The following is an 11540-nucleotide window of genomic DNA, read 5'->3' as shown; positions in this document are numbered from 1 at the left end:
AATTTCCAATGGTTAATTTTATCCCCGCTAGAAATTTTACGTTCCCAGAACATTCTCAGAACATCCCCACTGGTGTTAAAGCTGCAGTCCGTAACTTTTTTTGGTTAAAAATGATCCAAAATCAATTTTTGAGCAAGTACATAACCAGCCAGTGTTCAAAACTATCTCATTATCTTAGCTCGATTCACAACGGTAAGCTTGTAATAATGTTTTATAATAAGAGCGACATGGTGGATTTCCGCAGGAAATTTGAGTTCCTCTGTGCGTCATTATGTCACGTCCGAAAACAGAAAGGAAGGAGTCCAGGCAAGTCGGTTTTATCACGCGAGGATCATTTATAGCCTTTTCTCACAGCAGCTGAAATAATTAAAGAGGAATTCAGTAAGATTTGCGAAGCTCCCCCTACAGGTTCCTTCAGTGAACCACACTGCCATAAATACTCCAAGCGCAGCTCTGGACTACAACGACTACAACGCTCACCAGCGCAGTAGTTTTGCAAATACAGTACAAGAAATCTCGATGGAGGTGGGTAATTTTCGAAATTGTCTTATAAAGTCATAATATATACATTGTTTTTGAATTACCGTAAAGCATTTTGTCACTCTCGTGTGAACGTGAACATGAGGCGAGATTGTGTCGGGTCGATGCAGCTCAACTTGCAAGTGCTGTTTTTTGGCGTAGACGTGCCAGAGGGGGTTAGTGCTCGCCTCAAACACACCAAGTCAAGTCATTTAACCATCGTAAGGACTTGGAAGGTAAAAAAGTTACTTAGTTCTGCTTTAAGCCTAGTCCTAGGATAAAATGGCCCTTCATGTGTTCATGTGTAGAGCTCAAGATGGCTGCCATGCCTTTTCTCTGAGTTCTTGGCTGCTTACAATCTATTAAAAATCTACTTAATCGCATTAAGGACCATTACATCAAGTTTGAGATTTGCTCAATATATGCACTTTGATCACATACAGTGGATTTTGAGAACATCGAGTTGTAAAGAACTTTGTAATTTGCAACATTTTGTACTGCACTTTGGAGGCTTCTGGCCTTGTTAGGCCTGAAGAGCTATCCTCACATTAACATCCAACTTGGTACATCGTGGTAAGAGTGAGTAATCATGCCTCCTAAATCTAAAGCAATGCCTGATGATGATGATGATGATGATGCTGTTGTGACCATGAGTACACTGACCCAGTTATTGGATCAGCAGAAAGATTTATACAAGGACATGCTACAACAGCAACAAGTAAACTTCAAGAGTTTTATTCAAATAATCATGGATGGAAACACAAAAAGGTTGGATGGTGTTATCAGAGATGTCCAGGAGTTGAAAACAAGCCTACAATTCACTCAAGGCAGATATGGAAGATATGAAAAAAGGATATATAGACATTGATGTAAAAATCGAATCATTTGAAAGCAGCATAACAAAGTCAAAGCAGGAGATGGATGATTTATTTAATAAATTGGACTACATTGATAATCAGTCCAGGAGATCCAATCTTCTAATTGATGGGATTGCAGAGGAAAAAGGAGAAACTGCAAGTGGTCTAGAAATCAAGATTCAACAAGTACTATCTGAGAATTTGGGTCTCGATGGTACAAAAATTGAGATTGAGCGAGCACATTTTATGTTTCTATTCTATTGTTTCTGAGATTTAAAGATCGCCAGCGCATGCTTTTTTCTGCGAAGAAATTAAAGGGCACAAATATTTACATCAACAAAGACTTTTCAGATGTGGTGCAGCCAAGGAGAAGGGAATTGCTGCCTAAACTCAAAGCAGCCAGAGAAAAAGGTGAAGGAGCCAGTCTAAGGTATGATAAACTCATTATTTGGCCTGCAATTGGACAAAGAGAATAACTGACTATGTTTACTATCCAACTTAAATTGTGTCTCATTGATGTTTTTATTCTTTTGTAAATCTTTATTTGTAAACTTGTCAAAGAAAGGTTTACTTTTAGCTCATTTAAACATATGTAGTCTTCGAAACAAGATTCATGAAATCACAAGAATCTGTTCAACGGAAAATATTCATGTTTTAGCCTTATCTGAAACACATCTAGACAGTTTTGAGAACTCACAGCTAACTGTTGATGAGTACAAATTATATAGAAGAGATAGAAATCAAAATGGTGGGGGAGTTGCGTTTTATATAAAGGAGAATATTGTTGCTACAATTAAATCAGATTTAATGTGCAGATATATTGAAATAATATGGTTACAGATTAATCTTCCATTCAATAAGCCATTTCTGGTTGGTTGCTGTTATAGACCTCCCAACTCAAATGTAGAGTATGTACAAAAAATATGTGAAAATATGGACATGGTTTCAGATCAAAATAAGGATATCTTTCTGCTTGGGGATTTTAATATTGATTGGTTTTCCAAAAAAGTGCTCATTGCATAAAAAGTTGATTACAATGGCTAATGTATGTAATCTCAAATAGGTGGTGACACAACCCACAAGAATTGCTATGGATAATACGTCTAAATCAACATGTATAGATCATATTTTTACTAATGTTTCTGATTTATGTTCACAAGCAGTTTCTGTGGGGGTAGGATGCAGTGATCATAACCTGATAGCAATTTCAATAATGATGAAAATTCCTAAATCTGGTGGAAGGATCATGTATAGTAGATCATATAAAAATTTTAATCCCAGCCTGTTTGTTGATAACTCAAATTGGTCGGCAGTTCTTTAGGCGGAGGATGTAAATGCTTCTCTTAACATTTTTATGGACACTTTTAGTAAAATAGTTGATAAACATGCACCTCTCCGGAAAAGATCTATAAAAATCAACAGTGCTCCATGGTTAGATGAAGAGCTAATGTCCCGCATGAGGCAAAGGGACAATGTCAAAGATCAGGGCCCTCATTTATCAATGGTGCGTACGGACAGATTTGTGCGTAGTGAATGCGTAAGAACGGTTTCATGCAAAGTGTGGGATTCACCAACTTGTACTTAAACGTAGAAATGTGTGTAAATATAAGCACACCTCTGAGCATGCTTACGCAGATAATCTAGTGGTAGAATAGTGACACTACACACAAAAATCATATAAGAGTGTCACAGTATGCATTAAGCAATCCACATATCCTGTGTTTCCTTTATTTATAAAACACTCAATTTATCAATTGTCTAGTTTTACACACAGTGCGTAATTGGTGTCACTGTAAAAAAAAAAATATTGTTAATACAGAAAAACAAAATAAAAAAAAACAAAACAAATGCAAGTTATTATAGTACTACTCAATTTAAGCTTGTAGAAATTACAGTGTAAACATCAACATTATAAAATTAAGTTAAACTACTCAACTTTTCTGTTACTGGTGTTCCCATCATGCACTGGGCCTTGAATAATTAATGAGGTAAATTTTTTGCTGTTTTCCAGCTGTTTTTACACTGTTTTATCATTGCTTTTGTGGTTAGGTTTAGTAACTTAACATTTTGTGACATTTGGAGCTCATTTTCTACTCAAAATGCCACAATCACGCTCAAAAATGTTCCATCGAATGTTACCGTCATTGGGTCTCATTCATGAAACACGAGCAGAAAGGATTTTTGTGTAAATCGTGTGTAAAGTGGTTCTGGCGTAAATTTTCAGATTCATTAAAATTTTCGTATTTTCCAAATGTTAGTTGGTACGAAAGAAATCTACACCTGCTCCCAGCCACGCGTAAATAGTGCGTTTAACATCCGAACGTTTTGCTCATTAATAAGGCTGCATTTTAATTTACCTTAATAAGGTACATATTTACACAGCATTTTGAAAACAATATTATATATAGTAATTACATACGTTTTTTCTTTTTACTTTTATTGTGAGAGCCAGTAATAGCATCTGCAAACGGAGCACTTTAATCAAATAATGGATTGATTTCAATACGGTTGGGCAAACTAATGGCCCCTTATTTGTTATGGAAATTGTTTCCTATAAAATGTCCAAAATCCTTCGTTTGGTGTCATAATATGATGCCCATATATAGTTGTCAGTCGGATTTAATGGGCGGGATTTATGGTAATTGAGAATGAGCGTGCACGCGCGTCCCATTTACGACTGATTGGAATTCATTAACACACACACATTTCACTATCACTTCTGACGTTTACGAAGTATTTGTGAATCAGGAGAAGAGTTTTCGGGAAGGTCTCTTTACGCGCAAATCACTCACATATTTACTCGTATATTTACGAATGTTTCATGAATGAGACCCATTGTGTGTTTTGTACCAAGTATTGAGGTCTCTGTGTTCAACAATAGCATTACTTTTAATGTGTAGATATGATTTCTATACAACATCTTTCGTATTATCTGCTTAGATGTTTCTAAGTAAAAGCGTACACATCAACAGCATGGTTTCATTCAATGTTATATTGTTTTGTGTAAAATGTATTGCAAGAGAGTTTTAAACTAAATAGAAATTATTCAACTTTTTACTGATAAAGTTAAAGTTACTTATAATTTTACTTACCTAGGTAGAGTAACTTAAACCCATATTTGAAATTTACTTAAATAGTTTGTGTGCGAAAACTTAAGTAAAAATTAAGTAAACTTTATCTTTATTTTATCTTGCATTATTGGAAGACTTTGCAAACAATGCGCTCCAGAGAGCACGTTTTCCAAGATCATGCTGATCTGCTTGGCAAGAGCTCTCTTTGCTATTATTGCGGTGTGGAAAGAACACAATCACGTGACTTTTAAAGGGAAATTTTGTCACCATATATGGTTCATTGGAGGCGTTTCCGAAAGTTAATGACCTTGAACGTGAACGAGCATGGCACTTACGCACATCTGGGATTTATCAACAATGATTGCTTACTCATGTGCGTAAGAACTGCATGCGCACGTTTGATAAATGCCGATTTTCTTGTACTTAGGCACACTCTAAATTTCATTCGTTGGACAAAATATAGAACCTTTTCTATGCACTGTTGATAAATGAGGGCCCTGGCCTTCAAATCAAAATGTGATGTAGACAGAGCACATTATCGCAAGTTGAGAAACAAAGAGAGCAAAAGAAAGAAAGCATATTATGGACACAAAATCTCCAATTATATGAATGATAGCAAACAATTGTGGAAAGTATTGCAGGATTTGATATGTAAAAAGCCAAATAATTTGAATATGTACATGGAGACTAATGATGGTGACATCATTAGTAAACCATATGATATTGCCAATCATTTGAATAATTTTTTTTATATGCAAAGTAGAACAATTAAGGTCTTGTATGACAATGCTAGATATTGAATCTCCTTGTGACAATGTTAGATTTAGTATGAGAGGGAAAACTTGCTCCTTGTCATTTTATACTATTAGTGAGGACAATGTTAAGAAGTTGCTTCTCTCTTTATCTGATGAGAAAACGCCACCAGGCATGATCATCTTGATGGCAAAATTTTTAAAATTGTTGCAAATATTTTGCAAACCAATATGTCACATCTTTAACAGATCAGTGCTCAGCGGAGTGTTTCCTAAGCTATGGAAACAGTCTAAAATTGTACCTTTACTTAAAGAGGATAAGGCAGGGTTTACTCCTTCTAATTGTCGACCAATTCATATTCTTCCTGTATTAAGCAAAATATTTGAAAGGTTACTTTTTAATCAAATGCTAGAGTACTTTACATGAAATGAATTGCTTACTAGTTCACAGCATGCCTTTAGACCAGGCCATTCAACTAACACTGCATTAGTGCATATGGTCGATCAGTGGCTTACATATATGGAGGATAAAAGACTTGTTGGTGCAGTACTTTTAGATTTTACAGCTGCATTTGATGTACTTGACCATGATATTCTGTTGTCAAAGCTCAAGTATGGGTTCTCACAATTTCACTGATAAGAGGTTATCTTAATGGCAAAACTCAGCAAGTATTTTTTAATGGTATAGTTTTTCTGACAGTAAATGTATATCATGCAGTATTCCACAGGGCAGCTGTTTGGGTCCACTTTCATTTTCAATTTTTGTGAATGATTTGCCCCATGTTGTTAGAAATGCAGAAGTTGTACTGTATGCAGATGATTTATTTTGTGCATCTCCAATCTAAGTCTGAACCTTCAAAACCAATTAAATTTGATTATCAACTGGGTTAATTTGAACAAATTGGTTCTAAATATTTTCAAAACCAAATGTATCGTTTTTGGTGCTAAACATTTGTTAAATAAACCTTGTAACCTAAATTTGACTATTGATACAACTTCGGTTGAGCAGGTTACTAAAACTAAACTCTTGGGTGTTGGTGCTGGATAATCAGCTCTCATGGACTGATCAGATAAATCTTGTTTCCAGGATAGGCAGAGGCATTGCTTTGTCTAGGAAGTGTGTGCCGTTTTGTCCACCCTCAGTCATGAGAACAGTTGTCCAGTCTCTGGTCTTGTCACATCTGGAGTACTGCTCAGTTATTTGGTCCAGTGCTACACAGGAGCACTTGAAAAAACTTCAACTTGCACAGAATAGAGCTGCCAGAGTAGCTCTTGGCTGTTCGTACAGGACCAGTGTGAATGAGATGCACACTATATTAGTGTGGCTGAAGGTACTGGATAAATTAAAGATAAGTCTTCTGTGCTACAAGCATAATGCCATCTATAAAAACAATCCCAGATTTTTTGTGGATAAATTGGTGCACAGTAGGTATTGCCACCAACATATTACTCGGCAGGTCAGCTCTGGTGATTTAGTTGTTCCTTTTGCACAGTCAAATTGTATGAGGAGAACTGTACTATTTAGATCCTCGGTAGCTTGGAATCAACTGTCAATGTGTATAAGACAAATAAGCAACAGATATTATTTTAAAAAGATTGTGAAAAAATGTATAATCTGTAATGAAAGTTAAGTGTAATTGAATTGTGTTTATTCTTTTGATAACATATTGTAAAAAGTGTGATGTGATTGTATATAATATGTTTTGATTTTGTAAAATGGACCCCAGGAAGATCAGCGACCACTTGTGGAAGCTAATGGGGTTACAAATAAATAAATAAACTAGAATAACAGAAATCTGCTTTCTCTGTCATGGTTTAAAATAGTCCTAGACTTAGTCTAGTCCAGAGTTTAATTAGCTGATTTCCTGGAGAAAGACTAGAGCTACTCCAGGACTAAACTGAGGTTTAAATTAAACCTACCAGGAGGAGGCAGGTTTAACTTCAGATTAATGTTGTATTTCAAAGAAGACACATGTATTACTTGGATATATATATATATATCAATATTGATATACACTGTGTGTGTGTGTATATATATATAGGCCTGTATATATATAGGCCTATATATATATATATATATATATATATATATATATATATATATATATATATTGTTTTAATGTTTTGTTTGTTTGTTTGTTTGTTTTTGATGTTGTTCACTTTATTTAAACATTTTTTTTTTTATTTAACACCATTGTTTTTGGTTCAAATGTGATTGCTTTATGTTAAATTGACTTGAAATGGTTACTAGAACTCCCTTGATGTTTTCATTTTGAAATAACGTTTCAGTCAAGTAACCCAATCAAACAGGACTTTCACTTCCCATCATGCTTTGCACCAGGCTGAATTGGGAGAGTAAATGTTGAAAAAGTGTTATTTTATGCATTTTTTAGAAAGATGAGAATATGTAGAGACTTATTACTGTTTAATGTTCTATTATGTAAAAGTTTTTGATATGTTAGTGTTTTTTGGAGATTACCATTGTGGTGAAGTGTAGAGCTTGTGCTTGGGATGAAGACTTGCTAACAAGATTTTTTTTTTTTTTTTTTATATAATGAAGCAATCACTGTGATAATGCTTTGGATCAAACCAGTATCATTTATAGACTGCCAACACTGATTATCACATGTGTAAATACTTAAGTTTAGTTTGTTGTTATGTGAAGACAAAACAAAAGCATTAATAATCATATGGTTATTATATATATATATATATATATATATATAATATATATATATATTCATTAATTGTTTTCCTTGGATTTGCTTCTCAGTTCCATGCAATTTTAAGATTTTGGTTCATTCCATGTTTTACAGGCAAACTCTTGGTTTTAAATTAATCTAGTTTATTTTAAGTATTTTAGTTTAGTTTTAGTCATCTCTACTTAATCTGTGTTTCAGAAAGCCATTTTTTAAGCCACGATTAACTATACTAGATTAAGGCCTATCCTGTCTTAATTTAAACCCTGTCCGAGAAACCGATCTTAGTGATTTGATTAAATGTTCTACTTCATATAACAGGCCATGGCTTGGATGGGAGACCTATTTTGAAAAGACTTGATTGGTATTGGAAGATGCATAGTGAGGCCAGCAGGGGGTGCTCTCTCCCAGGCCTGTATGGCTCCTAAAGTCAGACTGCAGCGATGTGGACACTAGACTGTAAGAATCATCTTTAAGACCAAGGTCCTGACTTGCTGTGATCCTTAATTGCCACTTTAATTATTAATTTGACCTCTTTAATTAAGGTGGTAGCACATTCTGATAAGTGTGGTTTCACTTAGCAGGGCCCCTGAGAATTTGCTCATTGGCAAAACGTTGGCCCCTTAGCTCTGGCCCTGCACGGGCAGCCCTCACTTAAGCTCCAGGAAGCTTTAGTGCTCTTTTGAAGTCACCGTTATGGAGGTAAGCACTTGCTTTATTTGGACTCCTGACCCTTGACGTTTCATTTTCATGTTTTTTTGGCTGCTGTAACTGTGTGATTCTGAAGCACTTTCATTATAGTAGAAGTTGTGAGAAAAAAACACTAATCAGATGACTCAATCTTCATGTAGTGGCCTGATTCATTGCTCTCTGAAGACATTGCTTAACAACTTAACATTATAGTAGCCCTTGGAAACCACTTAGTGAAGTTTGTCCTGCTCTAATATTTTGAATGTTTTAAAGTCATTATGCAGAAATTATTTAGACTCACACAGACATCAAGATTCAGCGTATGAACCTCAACAATGGTGACAATCAACAAAAAGCTTTAGTGTGTGTGAATTTAGTAGCTTGTCTTGTGATGTTTGGAGTTGATCTGAATATGTTTGTTAATTGTCACCATTGTTGAGGTTAATATGTTAAATCTGATATGTCTGTGTGTTTCGACAAGAGCCTGAGTAATTTCTGCATAATGAATTAACGTTCAAAATATTACATCAAGACAAAAATTCATTCATTTTAGAGCTCCTATAATGCAAAATCACTAAACGTAAATAATGTCCTTAGAGATCAGTGAATCCAGACACTGAATCAAATCAGTTTTTTTTCCTTGTACCTTTAGCTATAACAAGGGTGCTTCAGAATCACACAATTACAGCAGCCAAAGAAGCGTTAAAGTTAAGAAGTCAAGGGTCAGGAGCCCAACTAAAGCAAGTGCTTACCTCCATAACGGTGACTTCAAACTTTATTATTTTCAATAAAAGAGCACTAAGGCTTCCTGGAAGTTAAGTGAAGGCTGCCTGTGCAGGGCCAGTGCTGAGGGGCCAATGTTTTGCCAAAGAGCAAATTCTCAGGGGCCCTGCGCTGGAAGCCCTAAGTGGGCCCGTAAAGGGCCAGTGCATTTCTTGTCTATTACCATCCAATGCTGCTTACACCAACAGCAGAAATAATCACAGTTAGAATAGCAGAATACGGGGGAGAGCTTTGCTAAAGTGTGACTATACTGTAATGCAATACAGGTGGTAGCTCATTCTGAGGGATTTTAAGAGGCACTCAGGATGCGCTGCACTGCATTAGATCCGTTTTATCAAAGCATAGTGAAGCAGTGTGTCTGTACCATCCCATGGCCAAAGCCTGGCTTCCTACCAAAGCTAAGTAGGCTTGAGCCATGCCATGGCTTGGAAGGGAGACCTATTTTGAAAAAACTTGATTGTTATTGGAAGATGCTTTCGTGAGGCCAGTAGGGGGTGCTCTCTCCCAGGCTTAGATTGCTCCTAAAGTCAGAGTGCAACGATGCGGGCACTAGACTGTACACCGAGGTCCTGACTTGCTGTAATCATTAAAGGTGATAGAGAGGATTTTTTCGTCGACTGAGAATCCAAAGACTGTTACTGAGTTTTTTAAATGAAAAATTTCATTTCAAAGGAACGCCTCCCAAAACTCGAAACACGTGTGTTTACCACCGGCATTCGCTGTGTCGTGTTAGTGGATTCATTATGTCGGACTCACCGCAGGTAACTCATAATCTGCAGTTGTTACTCCTGTCTCCTGACAAAAACATCGCATGCGGCGCCTGTGGAGTGTGGAAAGTTACTGGAGCGCGCAGCCGCGCTTGTCTCTCACAAGGAACGTCACGGCAGTGATTGACAAGCCAGAGGGCCAATCGTTTACGCGATGATCGCGTAAACAATTGGCTGATGTTTTTAAGGCCCTACCTCGTGCACAGATGATGTATATTAATATTATTACTTTCAGTGCACCTAATAAATAGTCTTTTATCAGTTAGTAAAGACAGTTTCAAGTAATATTACAAAAATGTATAAAACAAAACATCCTCTTTAGCACCTTTAATTGCCATTTTAATTATTAATTTGACCTCATTAATTAAGGTGGTAGCACATTCTAATAAGGGTGGTTTCACCACAGTAGTTGTAGGATTGTCAAATGACTAAAGAAGTATTATCTGCAAGCGTACATTTCTTGTCTATTACTTGCTGTGATCATTAATTGCCACTTTAATTATTAATTTGACCAAATTAAAAAATGAATAAAATGCCCCTGGAAATCAACTTATTGGTTGAAATAACACCTCTTAATAGAAAAGTTTGTGTCTGTTGCTGTCAACATTGTTTTTGGCAGTTACATTAAAAATGTAATATATGAATATATATGAAAAATATAAATATTTGTTGAAGGAAGCTGATTCTGTTCATGTGTGCCAAGACATTTTGGAAATCCCGATCGGGCAATGTTTTTCAGCCATGTCCGGAATACAGTGAGGGTGATATTAAATGACATAAACAGTAATGTAAGATTTTGGATATATTGTCCATCTCTAAGTCATTCATTCCCTGTGCGACTTCATGCAACGGCACGTCTTGCGTTTTGTTCAGTCACACCACAAGAAGTCATTGTGGCCTCAAAGCTTCAGCCCTGCCACTCTGAGCTCGATTGCTGATGGCTGAGGTAAGACACGCCCTCCTCATTAGCATACAGACAAATGTAGAAATAAATAAAAGTAGAAATAAATACATGTGGAAATAAATGCATGAATAAATAAACGTGGAACAAAATACAATTATACATAAATAAGGAAACAAAAGTATAAATACTTTTTTTTTTTTTACATTAAAGGTACAATTTGTGATATTTTTTTTCCGCTAGAAGCCTATTCAAAACAAAGGCGTAGTTTGATGACGCCAAGTTTTAGAGCGGAAACTTGGGACATGTGGTCACCATCTCAATGGACGGTGCAAAAGAATAGGGATTGGAGTCTGGAAGAACTCATGTTCGTGGATGCGATTATTAACATTACTGTAGTGCGAAGCAGAGCAGGACCGAGTGTTGCGGGAGCCGAACGAGGAGCTGGAGCGATTGATCAACACGCCTCACGAGCAGCGGGACTTTTATTATGACACAGTC

Source organism: Chanodichthys erythropterus, chromosome 20 (genome assembly GCF_024489055.1).
Source record: "Chanodichthys erythropterus isolate Z2021 chromosome 20, ASM2448905v1, whole genome shotgun sequence".
NCBI classification, from domain to species: domain Eukaryota; kingdom Metazoa; phylum Chordata; class Actinopteri; order Cypriniformes; family Xenocyprididae; genus Chanodichthys; species Chanodichthys erythropterus.
The sequence above is the reverse complement of the archived record's forward strand: the minus strand, read 5'-3'. Positions refer to the sequence as shown.